This window comes from Euwallacea fornicatus, chromosome 1, assembly GCF_040115645.1.
Source record: "Euwallacea fornicatus isolate EFF26 chromosome 1, ASM4011564v1, whole genome shotgun sequence".
In the NCBI taxonomy this organism is placed as follows: domain Eukaryota; kingdom Metazoa; phylum Arthropoda; class Insecta; order Coleoptera; family Curculionidae; genus Euwallacea; species Euwallacea fornicatus.
Window position 1 is genome coordinate 2,547,227 of NC_089541.1, and position 20,722 is coordinate 2,567,948.

A 20,722-nucleotide genomic window follows, 5' to 3' on the forward strand; every position below is an offset into this window, starting at 1 on the left:
CTAAGCATGGGCGTAAGTTTGGGTAGGAAAATTGTGTGTCGGAGATTTAGTAGGTCATCAGTTTTAGTATTGTGGAAATAAAATTAGTAGTTAGATAATGCAAAGCAAAATGATAGAGCCATTTAGAGCTGAAACGGACGAGATTAGTACTACTGTTGGTACTAAATGGTCTGTGTTGGGGGATCCCTTTTTGGACCGGGTTATTTCCCGACATTTGAAAAAGAAATGCAAGAACAGAAAAAAAATCAGTTAAGAAATAGAAAGGTAGAGATACCGTCGAAGACTAGTAAATTCGTTAATCTTTCTATATTTTGATAATATATTAATATTTTACAACCATGGAAAATGTTCATAATGTTATTCCGACATATGTATTATTCAGTGAAATATTCGGGTGTTTCCAAATTTTTATTCGACTACGCTTTGAAACAAAGGTTTTACTGCACCTCTTCCGAGTGAAAGAGACACGTAACGCCTTGCGTAGGATAGTAGGTTCAAGCCTGAGTTCAATCATAGCAACAAATAGTTATTCCTTTTCACATTTTTTTGAAAACGAAAGGTGTTTCAATTACATCAAACCATTATGCTTATTAAATCTACAAAGCTTACTAACTAAATATTTTGAATTTATTATAAACAACGGTTTGATGCAAGTCTTGTAATTATTATAAAAGATGTGCAATGCTACTACTTTTTGAATAGGACACGGCGGCTTCAAGTCTCACTTATCTAAATATTTGGATTCTTTTAATGCGACGATGAGTTAAATTTTCAAGTATGCCCCTGTTTTTTGCTTAGGCCAGAGGCGTATCAACTAGTTATCTAAAAATATTTAGGCTTTTTTAAACTACGAACAGCTTTCATTCAGATCTTACAATGGGACAGGACGTGCAACTCCTCATCTGTTTTTTGCTTAAAACAGTAGCTTTAAATCTTCTGAGGTTCCTCAATATTGCTTACAAACTAGAGGCGAAGTTATCACCTAGTTGCTTAAAAATAATTGGACCTTGTCGTTACTCAACTTTTTTATACAAACTTCTGATAAAGGCAATGCTTGAAGCAGTGGCTTTGAGTCGCAATTTTATTAAAGATACGTGCGTATTTCCGCCATAGAAATGAGATACATCCGTGTTATGTTACATAATCAATTTGTGAATGAAAGGAAATAAGAAACCTCACAAACACTGAGGTAAGCAAGATTCATTAAGGACTCATGAAAAACAGCAGATGCATTCATATAACGCGAACGTGACTACATAACGCTAATAATCTAGCATCAGGACTCACTGTAAGGGCTGTTGAAGTAGAGTGACTGTTCAAGTCTAACTGAGAGACACCTGTCGGGTTTTATCCTAAGTTATAGGATTTGACGTTTTTTAACAAGATAAACAAACGCAAAATTGCATGGCAACACATTCATTACTCTAGTGGTGGCTGTCGGAGCTACATACATACAGGGTGTTTCAGTTTTAACTCGCATAACTTTAATAGCGTATTGAACGGACAAAAATAATATCAGTTTGCTATATAAACCAATGTCCAATAAGGCTTCCTTTGGGAGATACAGGGGCATCGAATTTCATTTAAAAATGGAAAATATTAAATTTCTTTAAAAAGGGCTAGAGATTTTGTAGCGAAATTTTGGAGGTGCTGACGACTATTAATGACACACATGTTTTACTAAAAAAATATTTCTTTGCTTTTCAAGTAGCGTGCCTACTTCCATGTTAAGGGATATTCTTTCAGGAAAAGTGGTAGGCTACTAATTTTTCTGAAAATAAAAATTATTCTAGAATTCTTCGTTCAACTTTAGAAAAATAGTTTCTCTTGAGATTTTTTCGACCGACTTACCATTTCCAAGTAAAACAAATAAAATAATTTTCATGCACGTTTAGTTTGCTTATATATTAATGTTAATTTGATGCCTGCATAAATGGATTAATACTTAATAACTTTTAATGTAAAAATATTAAAACTTATCTTTTTCTCTTAAAAAAATGTCGAGGATCGTTTTGCTTTTATTTTAAAAATGTCAGTAAAATGTTGGTATCATTATATTCTAATTATCAGTTTAGGATATGCCTTAAAATGATTAAAAAATGTTTACTTGGAAACGGCGAAACAGCCGAAAACATCTCAAGAGAGACTATCTCTAGAGTTGCACCAGAATTTCAAGAATAATTTTTATTTTTAGAAAAGTCAGTAGGTTACTACCCCCTAAAATATCCCCTTACATGGAGGTAGACACGCCAATGGAAAAGTTAAAAAATATCCCATAAAACATATCCGTCGTTTATGGTCGTCAATATCTTCGAAATTTCGTTAAAGAATCTCTAGCATCTTTTCAATTAATTTAATATTTTCATTTTTTAATTAAATTTGAACCTCCTCTATGTATTAAAGAAAGCCTTATTGGGCGTTGGTTTATATAGCAAACTAACTAATTTTTGGACGTTCAACACGCTATTAAATTTATGCGGGTCAACGCTGAAGCACCCTGTATATGATTATTTTACTGTTACTTCTGTTACCACAAATGTGCTTATCTGACACATTTGGCTTTCACGGACATTTATTTTTATTTCTAGTGGGTGCCTGGATGAACTTAATCCCACTTTTAACGAAGCCATATTTTAGCCGCAAATCAGTGACATTCAAGATATTTATTTTGCAGTTTTCTTTACCCCATAGGCAAACCCTACAAGACATTCTCAAACGAGGACCTTTAATGGTAATTTGAATATATTCTTAACGAGCGGGAGATCATGGTCACCATCGACAACCACCGCAACTCCGTGTGACCCATAATGCAGTGAAGCATACATTCGGCCCGTACTTCCTATGCAATTCCACCGCAAGAATATCCTCCGGGGGCTCCACTACGCAGGCTCAAGACATTTAACTCTGACCGGACTAGCAGTTAGTGCCGTTCCTATAGATTCTTCGCTTTACCGGGAGTCTTTGGAAAGTACAACTTTTCAAGGGGGCCACAATTGGGCGCGAGAAAAGAAAAATCGGGGGCCCCCTGTACGGCGCACATCGCCCAGCGGGCCCCGCAACTCGTCACGGTCCTTCGAGCCGGCCAACGAGTGTGCGTCAGTTTAGAATCCAGTTTTGCTCCGTGAGTAGAATAAGGAGGATCTTCGGGAGGCGAGAATTGTGCGTCACAGTCGGTTTTTGAGGGTTCCTCACTGAGAGTTTGAGTGATTTGGTGATTGGAGGCTGGGAAAGGGTGTCCCCGACCTTTTGGATACCTCCGATTTTAGAAAGCTGCGGCTGAGAGGTAAGAGCGAGGGTTGGACCTTTTTCAGGAGGTGAGGGTATATTTGAGAACTATCATTATGCATTGTGCAGAACAATGAAATTTCTGACGATTGAAGTTACATCGAAAGTTACTCTGTGCTCCCTCATAATGTATGTACAATGATACAACTGAATATAACGCGCTCATTATGTGGGTCTGCTTGCGCTAATGCGGTTCCGTGTTCTGGATATAGAGGAATTCAGTTATTGATGTTTCATAAACAGGCATCGAAAGAGGCAGAAATTTACCGTTCTATGAATAATCGCAGTCATGTTCCTTTGCAGAATTAAACTAAATGCGAATTTTAATGGTTTGAAGCAGATTAAGAGATATCCAGGATTCGAAATTAAGAGTGCTTGGGAGCCCGATTGCACAAGTGAGGCTCAATAAAGCTCAACTTAAGCCTTACGAGTAATAATCCTACCTACTCCAACAATCCGGCATTTCATTTAAAGTAGTCCAAAGGCCAGTTCGCTGTTCAAAAGTCGGTTGACCCTGAAGTGGTACTTGAACCACCCCATAAGACTTCCATTTATGATAGTCGGAAACAGGAATTTAATTCTCATATGATGGTTCAAGTATCAGCTCGGATTCAACTGAATCGCAGTTGTACAACGGGGCCTAAAGCCTGATTGTACAAGTAAAGCTTAAGCCTTAAGCTTTAGTTCAGTTAAGTCTATGTATAAGGAATTTACTGCTTTTGAACTTCTAGCAGCAACCTTATTCTTGTGGGGGGGCTCAAGTGAGTTAAAGCTTAAGTTGAGGATGTAACTCACTTGTACAACTAAGGCCCCTATATAATATTGTTCCTAACTTTATCAGTAGCACGCATTTTCTCCATTTCATGGAAATAGTGTTCTTGGTAAATTTACCAGGATTTTGATGTATTGACCTTAAAGAAAGGAAAAGAGAAGAAAGGAGCTCCACATTGCACATCATTCAAGCAACTATTCAATCGTGGCTTCTTTAATGTTGTCAAAGCTCTCCACACGAAAACTCTATGGGAAGATTAAATAATGGCCTTCTGCTGGTCATTATATTGTTCATGGTAGCCATGTGACCATTAAAAGCCTTCAACATGGACTCAAAATCATAACTAAATAGAAGGTTGACACGTGGTCAACGAACCAAGAATCACAGGTGGATATGTGCGAAATGGACTGAAATGCTCAAAAGCGCCTTAATTGGACACGATACTTATCTTTAAACAATGCTCTTGACACATACAGGGTGGCCCAGCTAACACATTGCACCCCGATTTTCAACGTTCGAAATGAAAATGTGTAAAAACGCTCGGGCTCGTCGATTTTTGATTCGAGGGAGACAATTTTTTATTGTATTTTTGAACCCTTTAACTTCAAACCCCGAACAGGGGTGAGAGATACCCCCAAAATTTTTAATGGGAAGAATTATCAAGTGATATCTCTTTTTAAAGGTAATGGTACTCTGATTATGGTCTTCAATTTTGAAGTTGGTGCTTCTATTCCCGTTGATCTGACAGCTTGTCAAAGTCTGTGGGAAAAAAAGCTTTTAGTTAATAATTTATTTATCACAATAAAAGCTGCGCACTCCAAAATGACGGTAGGAAGGCCTTCAAAAGTGAGATATTGAATCGTTTGAATGCAGTTGAGTTTTTAATAATTTATAAATGTCACCAAATTAGACCTGAAACGGTACATAACGTCAAACAAGGCTTTAAATGAGATTTATTATATTTATGCAGGTAAATAGCGATCATTTTCGGCATTTAATAAATTGATGAAAAAAATAATATAAACACTATTTTTTATTTATCCGTCTTTTTAAGAAAAAATAACACAAATAAAGAAACATACCCTTTTAAATTTGAAGGGTAAAATTCACTTCCATCAAAATGATTCAGCGATATCTCACTTTTTTAAGGTCTCCCTATTCGCATTTTGAAGCCTGCAGCTCTTAGTGTGAGAAATTAATTATTATATATATATATATATATATATATATATATATATATATATATATATATATTATAAATTTATGTTACCCAAAGGTTTTTCCCCACACACTTTGACAAGTTGTCATACTAACGGGAATAGTGACCCTGACTTCAAACTTGGAGGTCACAATCGAAACAGAACAACCTTTAAAATGAGGTACCACTTCACGCCTGTTCTCATTAGAAATTGTAGGGGTAAGTTACCTTCCTGTTCAGGGGTCGAAGTTGAACGGTTGAAAATATGATCAAAAATTGTCTCGCTCGAATCAAAAATGGACGGGTCCGAACGTCTTTACACATTTACATACTGAAGACCGAGATGCAAAATTTTCGCGGGGTCACCTTGTATGAACTTAATGCATAACTTTGTCTCATTAAATAGTAATTCATTTCGAATTAACGCAAAGTATAAGAATAAACATAACGGTCTCAGGTGAATAATCGCTATTTATTATAAAGCACCTCCGAACCTCTTTCGTCATATAGCATATTGCGTAAAAGCGGCATTACAATGTACCTGTATAGATTATGCAGTAATGGTTAATCTAACCCACATCTCTCCGGAGTTTCGTTTTTATTTGAAACATTTACCGCTGGTTATTGACCCAGTACCTAAATGAATTATTTCAGGCATTTACCTGCAAAATTGTGTTAGATCAAATGGTTCGATTCTCCAACTAACAAGCTTGAAGGTCCAGTTACACTAACCTTCGGGTTTATTTTTACGCATTTCTGGCGACGTGATCTCATTTTCATACATCCTGTGCACATAAACTTTTAATCAATAACATTTATCATTCAAGATTTTTATTATTATGGTTTCTTAACAAATCTGTTGATTCACCATATGTGACACACATTATGCTACGTGAATTCTCATCGGTGGAACGGATCTCTCTGTTTGAGTTATTAATATACTAAATTAGTGTCCCAAATTGCCTGAGAGAGGAGATGACGAACAAAGAAAAAACAATAATTGGGAAATCAGGTCAAGATCGCCAGTTCCTTTGGATTGCGTCTAACATGGAGATCTGTAACACGAAGGCGTTCCATTTAAAATGACTTGGACTTGAGTGGGTTCGAGAAACGAGAAGAATTTGTTCTAATCTCCTTACAGACTGAATTTGAGAATTTTCCACATCTTCTTCGAATATAAATGTAAATTTCGGTCTTTTCACAACAAATAATAAGCAATAAAACGGTAGTAAACATGTTAAACCTGCACTTTAGTACTCCTCTGGGTCATAACGATACCATAAATCGGTAATAATCAGATTCAGTAGCGCCTACAAAGAAAGGTCAGGAAGTATGCACCTAAAAAAATAAATCGACTGTTACGATGGTTTTGTACCAACACATGAGAATTACTCTCCAGGGCATCTCCATGGGACATCATACTTATTCAATAAATATTCAACAAATAAGAGGTAATATAATTCGCAAAAAATTATAAAAATCCTTTAAATATTTAAGAGCAAGTGCCCTCCTGAACTGATTAGTAAATCCCTAAGAAAATTCCCATTGCGTGTCTAAGCAAGAAAATCTTTCACTCATCTGAAAGAATTGCGTTATCTACTGCTCAAAGGGTGCCAGGATTTCTTGCCCACAACATCTCCATATATTCAACTAAATCTTGGGCCCTTAATTCTTCCGGTACTTTTTTTGCGATGGGAATATTTTTAGAGATCTGGTGTTTTAGTGGCCGAGTAGTGGGGGATTCACCGAAATGCCTAACCACTAAAAACCTCGGATTAAAAAGAGTCGTCTCCGGCTCCGGATTATCCCTGAGGGACATAATGTCCGGGTCGAGGAGGACTGCAAGTTGCTAGCCTAGTCGACTCGCCCTGTGCTAGTTATCCTCTGCTCGATCCATCTGATGTGGTTTTAAACATTGTCGCCTGCAGTCCTTTTGGGCGATTTCCCTCCCATTTAAATTCTTTTCGTCTTTCATGCAATTGAGATTGCCGTTCTGATGAGTTCGCGCCTCTCCATGCTCGATTTGTGTCATTTCCAGTTACGGAGCAATGCCACTCTTGCTCCTTCCAGTCATTTTGCCGATGCCTTTCTGGTCCTGTAGCGTGATATTAGGAAACCTGGTGTATCGATCCGAGAAAAGTTTTTGCTTTTTTCTTCGGAAATGAAAATTGTTTCTTCACGTGTGTTATTCCCATTTTCTCATGAGACGCTTTTCTTTGCATTATGACATCCATATCTCCTTTGTGTGTAGCGGTCCTTGGGTATTTTGTTCCTTCATTTTCTTATATTGCTCTTCTATAAGCTGTCCTGTCCTGCTTGCCCCCGAGGGCTGGTTCCGGATATTGCAATAGGTTGCTGTTTCGACAGATCCGCGTCGAGGCACTCCTAATTTTTATTAATTGCGTATCCATCGTCTCCCTCTGTTACCCCTCTCTCTCCCCTTCCACTTCTTGAACCGAAGGGAGGACGCATTTAGAGATCACTGTGTGGATCTGCGGATAGATCTTTGGCCCCCCAACTTCTCCTTGTATTAATGTAACAGAAGAAGAGCCAAATTGTGAATAAATATAATAATTATTCGTTCAGTGAATATCAAATGAAAATCCCTTGAAAAGGCAAACATTTTTTATTCTTCCCTCGTTTCCATTAACAGAGCTCACAGTAACATGTACCTGATTACTCTGCGAAATGAGAAGATTTTGTTTTTTGTCTCCTAAGAGACTCAATGCTAGAGCTTCTTACATCACTTTCTCACACATTAGTAAAGGTCATGTACCCTCTTAAGATAAATAACCAATTAGGTCCTTAAGAAAGAAGGAACTGATAGCACAAAGATATGAAAGTACATGCTAAAAAACCGCATTTCCTGTAAAGGAATCTTTTCATTCTTCTTCTTCATTCATTTTTTGCAAATTATAATGACAATACACAAGAACCGTGTGAAATTCTTAAGATCAAACGTTTCAACAGAAAATCTACTAATGAAGAGGCACGGTAGAATAAATGAAAACAGGTACCTGTCTGCTCACCTTTAATGGTTGAATAATACCGAAACAGATTCAGTTTTGTTGCCTCGCGATGGATCTAACCCCAAATGTTTCTTCAGGTACACAGTTTTTTAAAATAAATTTGCTTTTTGTTCGGCCATATAAAAAGGCAATGAAGGAGCAAAGAAAAATGCAAATTCTACGTCGGAGAATTAGAAAACACATATCATGCAGAAAGGAAAGAAAGTGCGACCGCTGCAACTCATTAAATGAATCTTCGGCGGAAAAAAGATGTTCAAGACCTACGAGACAACAGTAAATCCAACTTTGATATGAAATGCTTTATAAAGCAAAATGCCCCAAGTTTCATGTTTAAAGCTTTATAAATGGTTGAAAAGCACATTTGAAGGTGCGTTGTTCGTATAAGCCCAGCGTCCTAACTTTTTCAGTATCTGATTTACGTTATAATTACATGTTCTTTTACATGGGAATAAGGCATTTTTAAAATTTTCGAACTATCAAGGAATTTAAAATCAAATTTGTTTGATATCCATGGTTTCTATGATGTCTATGGGTGAATTTCACAGATCGATTGCAAACAGTTTAAGACCAAGACATCACAAGAATAAAATTTGCGGTAAAACGGTAACAGGCACGAAAAAATATTAAGTCGCACGAGATGATTCCTATTTTTCTTTTTCTTTATACAGAAAGGATATTAAGTAGGGGTTTTTCTTATAAAGGGACATAGACTACAAAAAACTAAGTAAAACCTTTATGGAGCATTTTTTCGAAATTCCAAAAACAACCGAAGTGTGCGCGTATGAAATAAAAGTACACGACTTTTTAAATGATAATTTTTTTAAGTGGTGCACGGGTAACAGCGGACCAATAAGATGGCCCGCGAGATCATCAGACCTAAATCCATGTGATTTTTATGTGCAAGGTTATATGAAAACTTTGGTGTTTACGTCTGAAATTAACACAGTGACGGAGTTGCGTGCATAGATAAAAATCAACGCAGAAGTAACTCTAGGAAAAAGATCTCTTCCTACAACATGTGTAGTGTCATGGATAAGGAAAGCGAAAATTTGTGTAAATGAAACCAATAGTGACAATATCGAACATCTTTTGCTGCTATTTCCGAAGTGTAGGAATAATTAAAACTTTTAACGTTTATTAAAACTTTCAAATGCGCATATTTTGGTTGTTTTTGATATTTTGGGAAAAAAATTACAAATAGATTTTGCTTAGTTTTTGAGGTCTATGTCGTGTTAAAAAGATAAAACCTGCACGTTATTTATATCTTTTTTTTTTCAATTATTTTATCACTGTGTAACTCAGAAAAAAGCAAATAAAAAAAGTCAAATCCATGTTCATATGAGCTAGCAATCGTGTTTGTGAGCAACCAAAGTTAGGATACGATTTTCTCCATCTATCCCAATTATAACTCCTAATCATAAAACTTGGTACATCCTGTTGCAAACGACATATAGGGTGTTCCAAAATTATGCGCATACATTTTGAGAGCGGACTCCTTTGGACAAAGTAAGAAATAAGATTCGTCAAGATAGTTCCTTTTAAGTTTGAAATTTTTCGCATTTATGCAGAAGGAGGTATAAAGACTACAAAATAAGAATAAAATTACAATATGGAAATTTGAAGCAAATCTGCTTTACGGCCGTTCATCTGGCTGCAGTTGATTATTAGATATAGAGAGAGAACGAAATTGAACATAAAGAGTCGCAAAGGAAAAGAGGCAATTGAAGAAATTAAACAAAAAATTTGATTTGATTTTGGGGTGTGAGTCAAACTGAACTAACCTGAACATATGGAAAAATAGATAAAAAATTCTATTAATTTTGATCAAATAAGTTTCGAGAGAAAATTCAGTTTCTGCATGAATGGATGAAATAACTTGCACATTGATAAAACAGCTTCCCTTAAGATCCAAACAATGACTGGTCCAGATTATGAATAAAATCCTGCAAGGAGAAAGATTGCCAGAACAGAGGAAATAAACGCGAATCGTCCCATTTCGCAAACCAAATTCAAATATCAAGGAAGCAAAAGGCTATAGACCTATAGCTCTCAATTCCTGCATAGGAAAAATATTTGAGAATATCCTTAATAAAAGCAAAATTGAATGGGGAAGAGAAAGCAGAGAAGTTCGGCCTGATATGCAAATGGGTTTTCGTAGAGGAAAATAAAGCATAAATTGTGCATTAATGCTAACCATAAAGGTGCAAACACATTTTTAGAAGAAACAAGGCACATGGCAGTATTATCGAATATATCGGCAATATATAGCTTTGTTAACCTATACCATCTGTATCAATAGGAAAAACGGAAGATTTTTTTTTTGTTATGAGGAAAATTTTCAAAAGGCACTCAACCTGGTGTTCTTGCGGCCAGGTAGTATGGGATTCACCTATAACGCCAACCCCAAAAAAAACTTCGTTTTTTTCTCCATGGCTTGTGTCCCTAGCAGAACTCTCCCTGGGAGATAAAAAGCATCAATCCCATTGAGTGTTTGTTTTCTGTTTTTTTTTTCCTTTGATCTGCTGAAAAGTCCAAGTTTCTTTTCTTTTTTGGTTGACTCTCTCGTTTCTTTTGATTATGGTGGACAGATGGCATCGCTGCATCTGTCCCACGTTGTTTGATTTTCCATCATTCCTGCTGTCAGGCTTAGCGTCTCAAGCTAATTTCCAACTTTTCCTTTTGGTTCTGGAAATCAGGGCATCGGACGATGCAGTGTTCTGCAGAATCTACGACGCTGCAACGCATCTACTTCGATCGGCTTTTTCCTATGCGGTACACGAATTGGCTGAAGCTCCCGTGACCTCTGAGAGACAGAAGAACTGTCCTCGCATAGAAAAAGATTTAGATTTTGGATAGCAGCAGGAGAGTGAAACACAACGGAAGGAAGTACGCCCACAACTCCCCAGGGCTCTCCGCAGTCCGCTGTTATTCGTCATATACAAGGTGGTTCGCAACGCAACCGACACAGAACGGATTCGTGTAAAGGGCCTCGTAGCATGTCCATTTTTTATATGAAGTTTTTTCTGATACCCACGGTTGCTGAGATATCGGATTCAGAAAATGAATGAAAAATTTGAAAAAATTGCACGTTTTAGAAACGCCTTAACCTAGAATAACCATATTTGGAACATATTTTTGTTTTATTGACCTGTTTATTTGTTGAACATTTGAAGTGACTGAGAGCTCAGTCAGAGGTAGTTCAGGAGTGGGTGATCCTTAAAATTATATGATTTTTTTTAAATCCGAACCTAATGTATAACTAAGGTTCAGCTAGTGATAGTTAAGATAGTTAGTTAGATATGATAGTAAATTTAATTTTACGTCTTTTTGTGGTCATGTATATTTTTCGAGAAATCGTTCATTATTGAGAAAAAAAAACATTTTATGACGTTATTCACGTTTATGCAGTTTAAAATTTTTTTCGTTTATCTTATTTTCGTTTGTGGTAATTTTGTAGTCACAATGGCTGGAAAATTCTTATTTCATGAACAAGTTGATATGTTATTCGTCCTGCCAGGGCAATTGACCAAGAAGTGTAGAATACGGAAGATTTCCTAATCGTATTATCGCACATCGTGAAACATTCGTTAATGTTGAACGGAGAAGTCGGGAAACGGGTTCTGTTTACAAGAATAATGCTGGAGGACACAGTTAACGTACAAAATGAAGAGCGCATTTTAGAGAATATTGAAAATGAACCCCAAAGCAGCACCCGACAAATATCCCGGCAATTTAATACGTCACAGACCACAGTCCATCGAATTATACGACGTAATTTGCTGCATGCTTATCATTTTCAAAAAGCTTATAAAATTTTTAAAAATATTTTATTGAAGATTTATTAATAATGAAATCTCGTTTTAGTTATCGTTTGCAAAATCCTTCTAAATAAGAATATTGAATTTCACCAAGGATCGCATCCCAGCAACAGACCAATTGAAGAGCAATTGCAGCATGGTCTTTTCGGCTTTAATGCGCATAATTACTTTTTGCTCGATTTGATTGGTTTTAGCACTAAATCGCGATATTTTTTGCTCAATAACGAACGATTTCTCGAAAAATATGCTTGGCTACAAAAAGATGTAAAATTAAATTTCCCATCATGCTGTTAAACCTTAGTTGTGCATTAGATTAGGATTTAAAAAAAAATCATGTAACGGGTGATTCGCCCCTAAACCAACCCTCATTGGGGTTTTCAGACACTTTAAATGTTCAAGTAAAGATGTCGATAAAACAAAAACATTTCCCAAACATGGTTATTCCACGTCGAAGGTCTCCTGAAGTACAATTTTTTTTGAAATTTCATTATTCATCTTCTGAAGTTGTTATCTCACCAACCGGGGACATCAGAAAAAATACTTCATATAAAACATGGACATGTGCTGAGATCCTCAACACGAACTTGTTTTGTCTCGGTTGCGTCGCGAACCACCCTGTATATAAGGGGTATACATTCGATTGCGCCAAGGCAATCCAGTATGTGAATGACTTAAATTCTAATAGTACATGGTCCAAGCGTTAGCGACTTTTTAATACAGAAGAGCCGGGCAATATAGCTGAGATATTAGAAGGAATAACGGGGAACAAACACCATTGACGTCCGAATATAACTACTTGGGAATGGTAATAAAGAATATTTTCCGGTAGGGCACTCACGCTGGACGCAATAAAGCCAAACCTATGAAAACTAGTGTGTCCAACACTTCAGTTATTTGGATGACAGGGTAGGAGCTCAGTGAATAAGGGTCTACCCTCTGAGGAAGGTAAAATTTGCAGTACTTAAGCTGCACTTATGAGGTGCGACAAGAAGAAGGATAAACGTACTTGAATTTTAAATTTGAAGTAAACGAACATCCTAGAGTTCACTTGCGATTAACCTATTTGTGACGTCACTGAAGTAATTTGATTTCTGAAGTACCTCTGGACTCGAAGTATCCTGGACTGATTTGAATTCTTGTTTTTTTTAAATCTGGCCCAACATGTACCTACTTGACTGCCTAGTGGACTTACAAACTGAAGCTTGAATAGCTGAACTCACCTATAACTTGGGCTTTCTAAAAATTCCTCTGAGCTTAAAAGCATGAAATCCAAATCGTGCTTTCCTGCTCTTGTATATGAGCATCAGCCGCACCGTTTGGTTTTTTTTTAAGCGACTTCTATTTGCTTTAAAGCTCCATTAAAAAATGAACCAGGCACTCATTTTCTGTATTGTAAGGTTGGTTCAAAGCAATTTATTCCTGTTAGTAAAAGTGTATAATTTAATGCAATAAATACCCTCTAGTACGTCAATGCAGATGGTATTCAACGACCTTCTCGTTCGGTTAACGTACTTTACTACCGCGCCAGGTACTACAAAACATACTATAAAAGCCGTACCAACGGTCTCTCAAGAATTTCGACTATTTCGAGGAATCCGATCTTGAAGTTCGTTGTTTTTGGCCGGTACATCGCGGATGTTAATTAAACCCAAAAATCATCACAAAGCAGGTGATTAGTGATAAGATTCTTCAGAGAAGTTCTCTGGCGAAAACACCCACTTTAGATTGCTATGAAGTGTTAAATTAACGAACATTCAATAAATAAAAAGGCAACCTGTTGCAACGGAAGTCGGTCGAGAGAGAAGTATAACAGCTCTGATAAGCTCATGCTGAAGACGTTAATGAATTCGAACCGGTTATCCAAAAGTTCGTTAAGATTAGCGATAATGTGATGAAGTTGAAGGTATATTGACCATTACAGTTGTTTACAAACATGGGTGGATACGCAAGATATCTTGGATGTGCAGAAGAATAGACGAGAAGACTTTAACCCAGTGCAGGCCGCGCACTATACAGAGTGCTTCAAAAATATGTCGACAAACTTTAAGGGGTGGTGAGGATCAAAAGAAACTTTTTCTCTTAAATAAACACATGGTCGCAAATGAACCGTTTGAGCGGAAAAGGGGCAATCTAGTCGTGTTTGACGTTGTTTTATTAATATATAACAATAAAAATAAACTACGGGTTACGATGATTGTTTAAAATATTGATCGTTTACTTCGATACAAAAGTTGCACTGTCGGGTCATTGGCTCTATGGAATATTTCGAGAATAGCTTCTAGATGTGTGCAACTGGACATTATTCTTAATGATAGATCTTCCTCACGACGAATAGGCGGTGTTTCGTAGGCCAGAGATTTGAGATAATTGCAAAGGAAAAATCCAGGGTGGTGAGATCGGGAGAACGCGCGGGCCAGGCTGCAAGACCCCGTCTTCCGATCCATTAGTGCAACTCCTCACTCTGTATACGTAAAGTTGTGAACAAAAGTAGGGAATATTTTAAATCCATCGTGGTTTCGTATCAAAATAGTTGTTTATTGAAAAATAAACATATTTTACAAAAATCCAAGTATATGTTTAACAATATTATAAACAAATAAGATCATTTCTACAAATATAAAAAAATACAAAAACACTAAATTATGCTGGACAAAAGAATGAAATTCTTCGTAAAATTCCATTATAATCAATGCAAAACTTTAAATAAACTAATATTTTGTAGCACATCCTTTCGAGTCGATAACAGCCTGACATCGACGCTGCATAGAATCGATTAAATTTTGACAAATGGAAAGAGGAATCTTCCCCCGTTCTTCCTGTAGGACTTTCCACAACTCATCCCGATTGGACACATTCCTGGCTCGAATTTTTCGTTTTAAGTGTTCCCAGAGATGCTCAATCGGATTGAGATCCGGCGACTGAGACGGCCATTCTAATACGTGGATGTTATTATCATTCAGCTAATTTTTTACTGATCGAGATGAATGTTTAGGGTAATGGACCTGCTGGACAAGCCAAAGTAAAGGCATATTTCCATCAGCGAATGCCACCATATGGTTCTTAGGGCTGGCTCTGAATGGAAACCACAATTTGCTCAATTTTGACCAACGGTCTAAAGACGGATCGAGAAAAACATTCCCATACCATTATGCTGTCACCACTATGTTTCACTGTTGGTTTTTGATGGTTGGTGTCAAACCTAGTCCTCACTGGTGGACGAACATAAGTTTTCCCGTAAGAATTAAAAATATTAACTTTAGTTTCATCTCTCAACAGAACAATGTTCCTGAGCAAATTTAGTTCTGGCTCTTCCGTTCTTTTTGAAAATTAAGGGCTTCTTTCCTGCAATCCTCCCTACCAATCCCATTTCACAAAACCGACAACGAACAGTGCAATCGCTTATATTGATGTCACCATTATCAGTGATTTCTTCCTTTATAATCCTGGAGGACTTGCCAGGATCTGCAGATGATATTTTTTTTAATCCGTCGATCGGTAGTGGCATTCGTTTTACTTGGACGTCCAGGTTTTGGACCATCTGTTACATCCCTATAAATGCCAATTTTTCTTAAAATTTTGGAGACGGGGCCCTTTGGCTGATTTTTAACGTCTTTGCAGTGTCTTTTTGGTGGTAGCCATCACGTGACGTTTGTATGATTGCATTTCGAAAATCTTCCGAAAAATACCGTTTCTTTTGCATATTTCGTATAAAATGCACATCACAATCGGAGTGAATAACTGATAACACCCCCATAAACAACAACACCACGTAGTTTTCTATACTTTTGTCCAACAGAACAACTAGTTTTAACAACAACAATTTTAAATATAACATTCCAAACCTAAATATTGTATGGTGAACTTAGGAACATGCAGTCAGTCAAAGCGAAACTCGTGCTCTAAGCTTATTTGATATGAGTAACAAAGTAAGCAGAAACTGGCGACAAATATATGGTTGAAATGAAATTGTATATTTAATACAAGAAAAATTACAAAAATATTCAAAAAGTTCCACACACATGCCTAATGCAAAATGAAAATCAATTTTCCACCCCTTAATGAAACTCGTATACAATTCAAATTGTAACTTTAAACCATATTCAATTTTAATTTAATACTTAATTAAAAGTCCTTTGTTTTTAATTACGTGTTTCAGGCGCTCGGGTATAAATTTTACCAATTTCTTGCAATATTCCGTTGGCATCTTTGCCCATTCTTTCCTTAACACAGTTTTTAGTTCATTATTAGAAATTTCATGTTTCCGTGTTGCAATTTTTAACAGGCTCCATAAATTTTCAATTACTTTTAAATCTGGACTCTGGGGAGATGTTTCTATTACTTTGGAACGATTATAAAGTAGACATTGTCTAACTTTTAGTGCCTTGTGTTTCGGATCATTGTCCTGGCAATATTTAAATGATCTTTCAATTCCGAATTTCCGCGCACTTTGCGTTAAATTTAACTTTAAAATATCCAAATGCATATTTTGGTCCATGGTAGTTTCAATGGAATGAAGATTTCCGGGACCTTTTGCCGACGCGTACCTCCAGACCATAAGGGACTCTTCTCCGTGTTTCACTGTCGGCCGTAAGATTTTTTTCTTTTAATGCCTCATTGGGTTTTTTCCAAACTAGTTGTTGTCCATCTGAGCCGAAAAAGTTGAATTTGCTCTCGTCCTCAAATATTACGTCTTTCCGAAAGTTAAAACCCTTTTTTTTAGTCTTCTTCGGCAAATCTTAAGCGTTTGATTTTATTAGTATTACTGATCCATGGTTTCCTTCGAACCACTCTACTATTTAGATTATGCTCATGTAATAAGTTTTAAATGATTTGTGGATTAACGACCTTATTTAGATATGTTTCTACAATATTAAGCAATTTCGAAGCATAAATTTTTGGATTTTCTGCAACTTTTCTCAAAATCCACCTTTCATCGTAATCGTTAAGGATTTTTCTAGGACTATTTCGCACTTTGTTTTTAATCATTTCTTTCATTAATATAACGATCTATTATACTTTGTACGGTTCTATGACTGCTGTTGATCATTTTACCCGTTTGACGGTTGGTTTTTCCGCTTGTACAATGGTGGATGATGAGGTTTTTTTCGCTGACGGTTGTTTGGCCCCTTTGTCAGCCCATTGCAAATAACAAATCTAGATAAACGAGGATAATAGTACATAGAAAACACAAAAAATGAACACGGAATTTTTTTAAATACACATTTACTACTAAATATCTTGGATGTACGAGTTTCATGTTGATAACAAGAATCGATTTTTTCAAAATATTTAACAAAAAGTGCAACATCGTTTGAAGTGTTTTTTATGTACCAGATCCCTCCAATATGAAGATTAACCAGCCAATTATTGTATTTTATTTATTTAACATAAGGAAAAAATTCATGTGTACGAGCTTCACTTTGACTGACTGTACCTTTACCCTATCAACAAACATTGAAGACGAAAACAAAAATGATCACCAAGAAAATGTTTCAAAAAATATTCAATACTTTTGTGCACAACTGTATTTCAATTGGTTGAAAAAAATCTAAAAGTAAATGAGCAATTTTCTTGCAGCTATGAAAAAGCCAGAATTTTGTAATCTGGTAAGTTATCAGGTCGATTCAATTTCATTCTCTCGATACTAGCTGGTGTTCAGCAGGTGTTTTGAAAATACAGGGTTTTACCATAAAACGACAACATTTATCTCTGGATAAAATGAATCTAACGGTAGGCTTTCTTCAAGCTGGTTTGAGACAAATTGAAGTAGTTGAGCGTATGGGTGCTTCCCAAATTGTTATCAGCAGATTATGGCGGCGATTTAAAGAAAGTGGAACTGCGACCAAACAACAACCAGGACGTGGATGCATTATAACTGCAGCTCAAGATCGATTTTTAGTTTTAACAGCTAGAACCCAACCTACCATTACGGCACCTGAATTGATTGCAAATTTACAACGAGCGCACCGCGTGACTTTAGACCGATATACTGTTAGATATCGTCTATATGAGGCCAATCTTCATAGTCGAAGACCACTGAGATGACCGCCTCTTTCCAGAGGTAATCACGCTGCAAGATTAGAGTGGTGCTAAGAATATCGAAATTGGAATGAAATCGATTGGTGTACACTTTTATTCACTGAAGGATCGAGATCCACTCAAATTCTCGTCGAATAAAAGTGCGAAGTCGGTTGGGAAATTTTGAACGTTTACAATATGTCCAGGAAGTGTGTTCGTATACAAGTAATACAATAAAAAAAATGGAATAATGATAGATGGCAGAACCGACCTCGTTTCTCCAAAATGATTTCTAACAGCTCGAGAGTACATCGATGCCATCCTTGACCCAACAGTACTTATACCATTTGCTGAGGCTGCTGGCCAAAACATTCGCCTCATGCATGATAATGCTCATCTTCATGTCGCCGGGACTGTGACAGGTCGATTGACCAGCGAAGGAGTCGTCGCGTTGCCATGGCCAGCACAACCACCAGAACTGAATCCAATTGATTGTGTCTAGGACATGCTTCAAAGAAGAGGTTCGCCACATATGGCCAACATGCATGGTGGCTTTCAATTCCGGGAGCTACGGTCAGAAGGATGGGGAAGGGTGTTATAGGCGGAAATTAACAATATGGTTTTGACTATGGACAAGTGAATTAAAATTGGTGGAAGCCATGCCTCGTATTACAGTTTATCTTCTTTGGTTGCTGAGAATGTTTAGGTCAGTTATAAGGAGGGCGTCTGCAACTTATGAACAAATCAATATAATTCAAAATCTGTCAACAAAAGCTTAGTTTTGTTGTATATTGAACACCCTCTAAGACTATAAATGCATAACTCTATTTTCTAATTAATTTCAGAAGAACTTCGATGTATTTATAAAAATACCCTTAGATTTTCCCGATGCATGTATTTTTTGTTTTGCGGACATATGTTTATTAAAGGAAAAAATTTTGAAATGATGTCCACGCCACACCTTAAGCTATTCCGATATATTTTCGAGACATCCTGTATTGTGGAGAGGTTTTGGCCGCTGCTTCTCACAGTCCTGTATTGCGTTGAAAAATAATCTCTGACACGCAAATATCTAAAAATCGATTGAGCGTCATCTCAAAGGCATTTCATTTACTTAAAATTCTCACGAGAAGAATTGAAATTCACTTTTCATGCGACAACCAGATCTAATACGCCTTTCGAGTGTTCCTAATGGGCATGCACGCTTCACTTATCCTTCCTTTAGTGAATACGAATTATGTTTCGTCATTGTGTACAGCAATGACATATGGTATTATTCAACGTAGAATTATGAAGATTTAATGTCTCGATTTGCGCCACTTTGAAAATGTGAAGAATTGACATATTTATGTGTGTTTCGTCTATTACATCTCATGCAACAGACAAAGCTTGAGGTGGCCCAAATCTAGAACAAAACCCGTCCAACTTTTCGCCAGTATCGATCTTAATAATGGCGATAGTCTGCCATGTTGGTATCGTGCTAACTACGAAACTACATTAGTGGATAAATTCCCGATGGAAATACGTTTTCACGAATTTAATTAAGGCAAACGCTTCCTGTGCAATGAAATATCCGAGCTTTTGTTTAAAACGTTTACACATAATTTACTCTTGCAGTAGTGGAATTTCGCAAAATGCCTAAAGTGCAAGAGGGTGGCAAGTGGTATTATTCCGCGATACCCATAAATCACGGCATATTTGTACACCTGTAACGAGAAATTACTTGCAAGGCCCCGATTCATTCTGAAATATCTTTTATTGAATACGTGTCCGAGCAGGCAATAATGCCGGCTCGTAAATCACCCCCGGGGTGTTACCGGGTCTGACCGAATAAAAGCCCTTTTTATTAACGCTAAACTTTGAGAAAAATATCGTTCGTCTTCCCCCGCACATCCATCTCGTCTCATCCCACTCATCCTGTATTTACTTTGGGTGTGGACCATGAGAAAAATGGTTGCCATCACTTTCGTTTTGGTCGGTCCGTATATAACTGCACTTAAGCCGGTTTCTTGGAAGTCTGTTTAGGGCCTTTTTTAAAATTATTTGTGAAGTAGGCATTTGTGTAAGAAGCCCCTTTATATTGTCGTTCAGTGCTGCTCTGTTTAAAATTTAATAAAACTACGAATTTTTTTAATAAAAATATTAAATTCTAATTGCTGTAATTAAAAATTTGCAAGTCACATTGCAGTAATGAGGATAATAAGGATACCAACATATTCCTGGTTGCATATCTGCGGCGTCATCCCTGATCGATTACATTACCTTTTGCGCGGGCGCCATCTCTGGGAAGACCAATGAACTTTTTAACTGCAGTTTTAGCATTTTTATGTACTTTCATGATTCACCTTAAAAACGATAGCTTTCGCGTATCATCTGTTCTAGTTAAATCCTTGGATACTCCCTAAATTGACTTGATGATGTTTTACAATGGGTAATTGCCACATTTATTAACTAGTTATAAAAACTGTACTAGTCTAATGGTTTGTGGATAAATAATATGAGTTTCTTTTTCATTACCGTTTATCAAATCCGTCCTCCTTGACTTACTCAGGGTTGTAAATACGTTTATCCCTTTGGGGAATTGATTTATTCATGTTTCATT

The 20,722-nt window shown here is 36.7% G+C and overlaps 1 protein-coding gene across 5 annotated transcripts in view; it reads left to right on the forward strand.

Moving 5' to 3' along the window:
- The first annotated feature begins 3,126 nt into the window (after positions 1 to 3,126).
- Positions 3,127 to 20,722, forward strand: part of tutl (turtle) — a 75,211-nt gene continuing 57,615 nt past the window's right edge. For all 5 annotated transcript variants that reach the window (XM_066286554.1, XM_066286562.1, XM_066286534.1 and 2 more), the window contains exon 1: positions 3,127 to 3,283. The gene's annotated coding sequence lies outside the window, so the exon portion shown is untranslated. The remainder of the gene's footprint in view (positions 3,284 to 20,722) is intronic.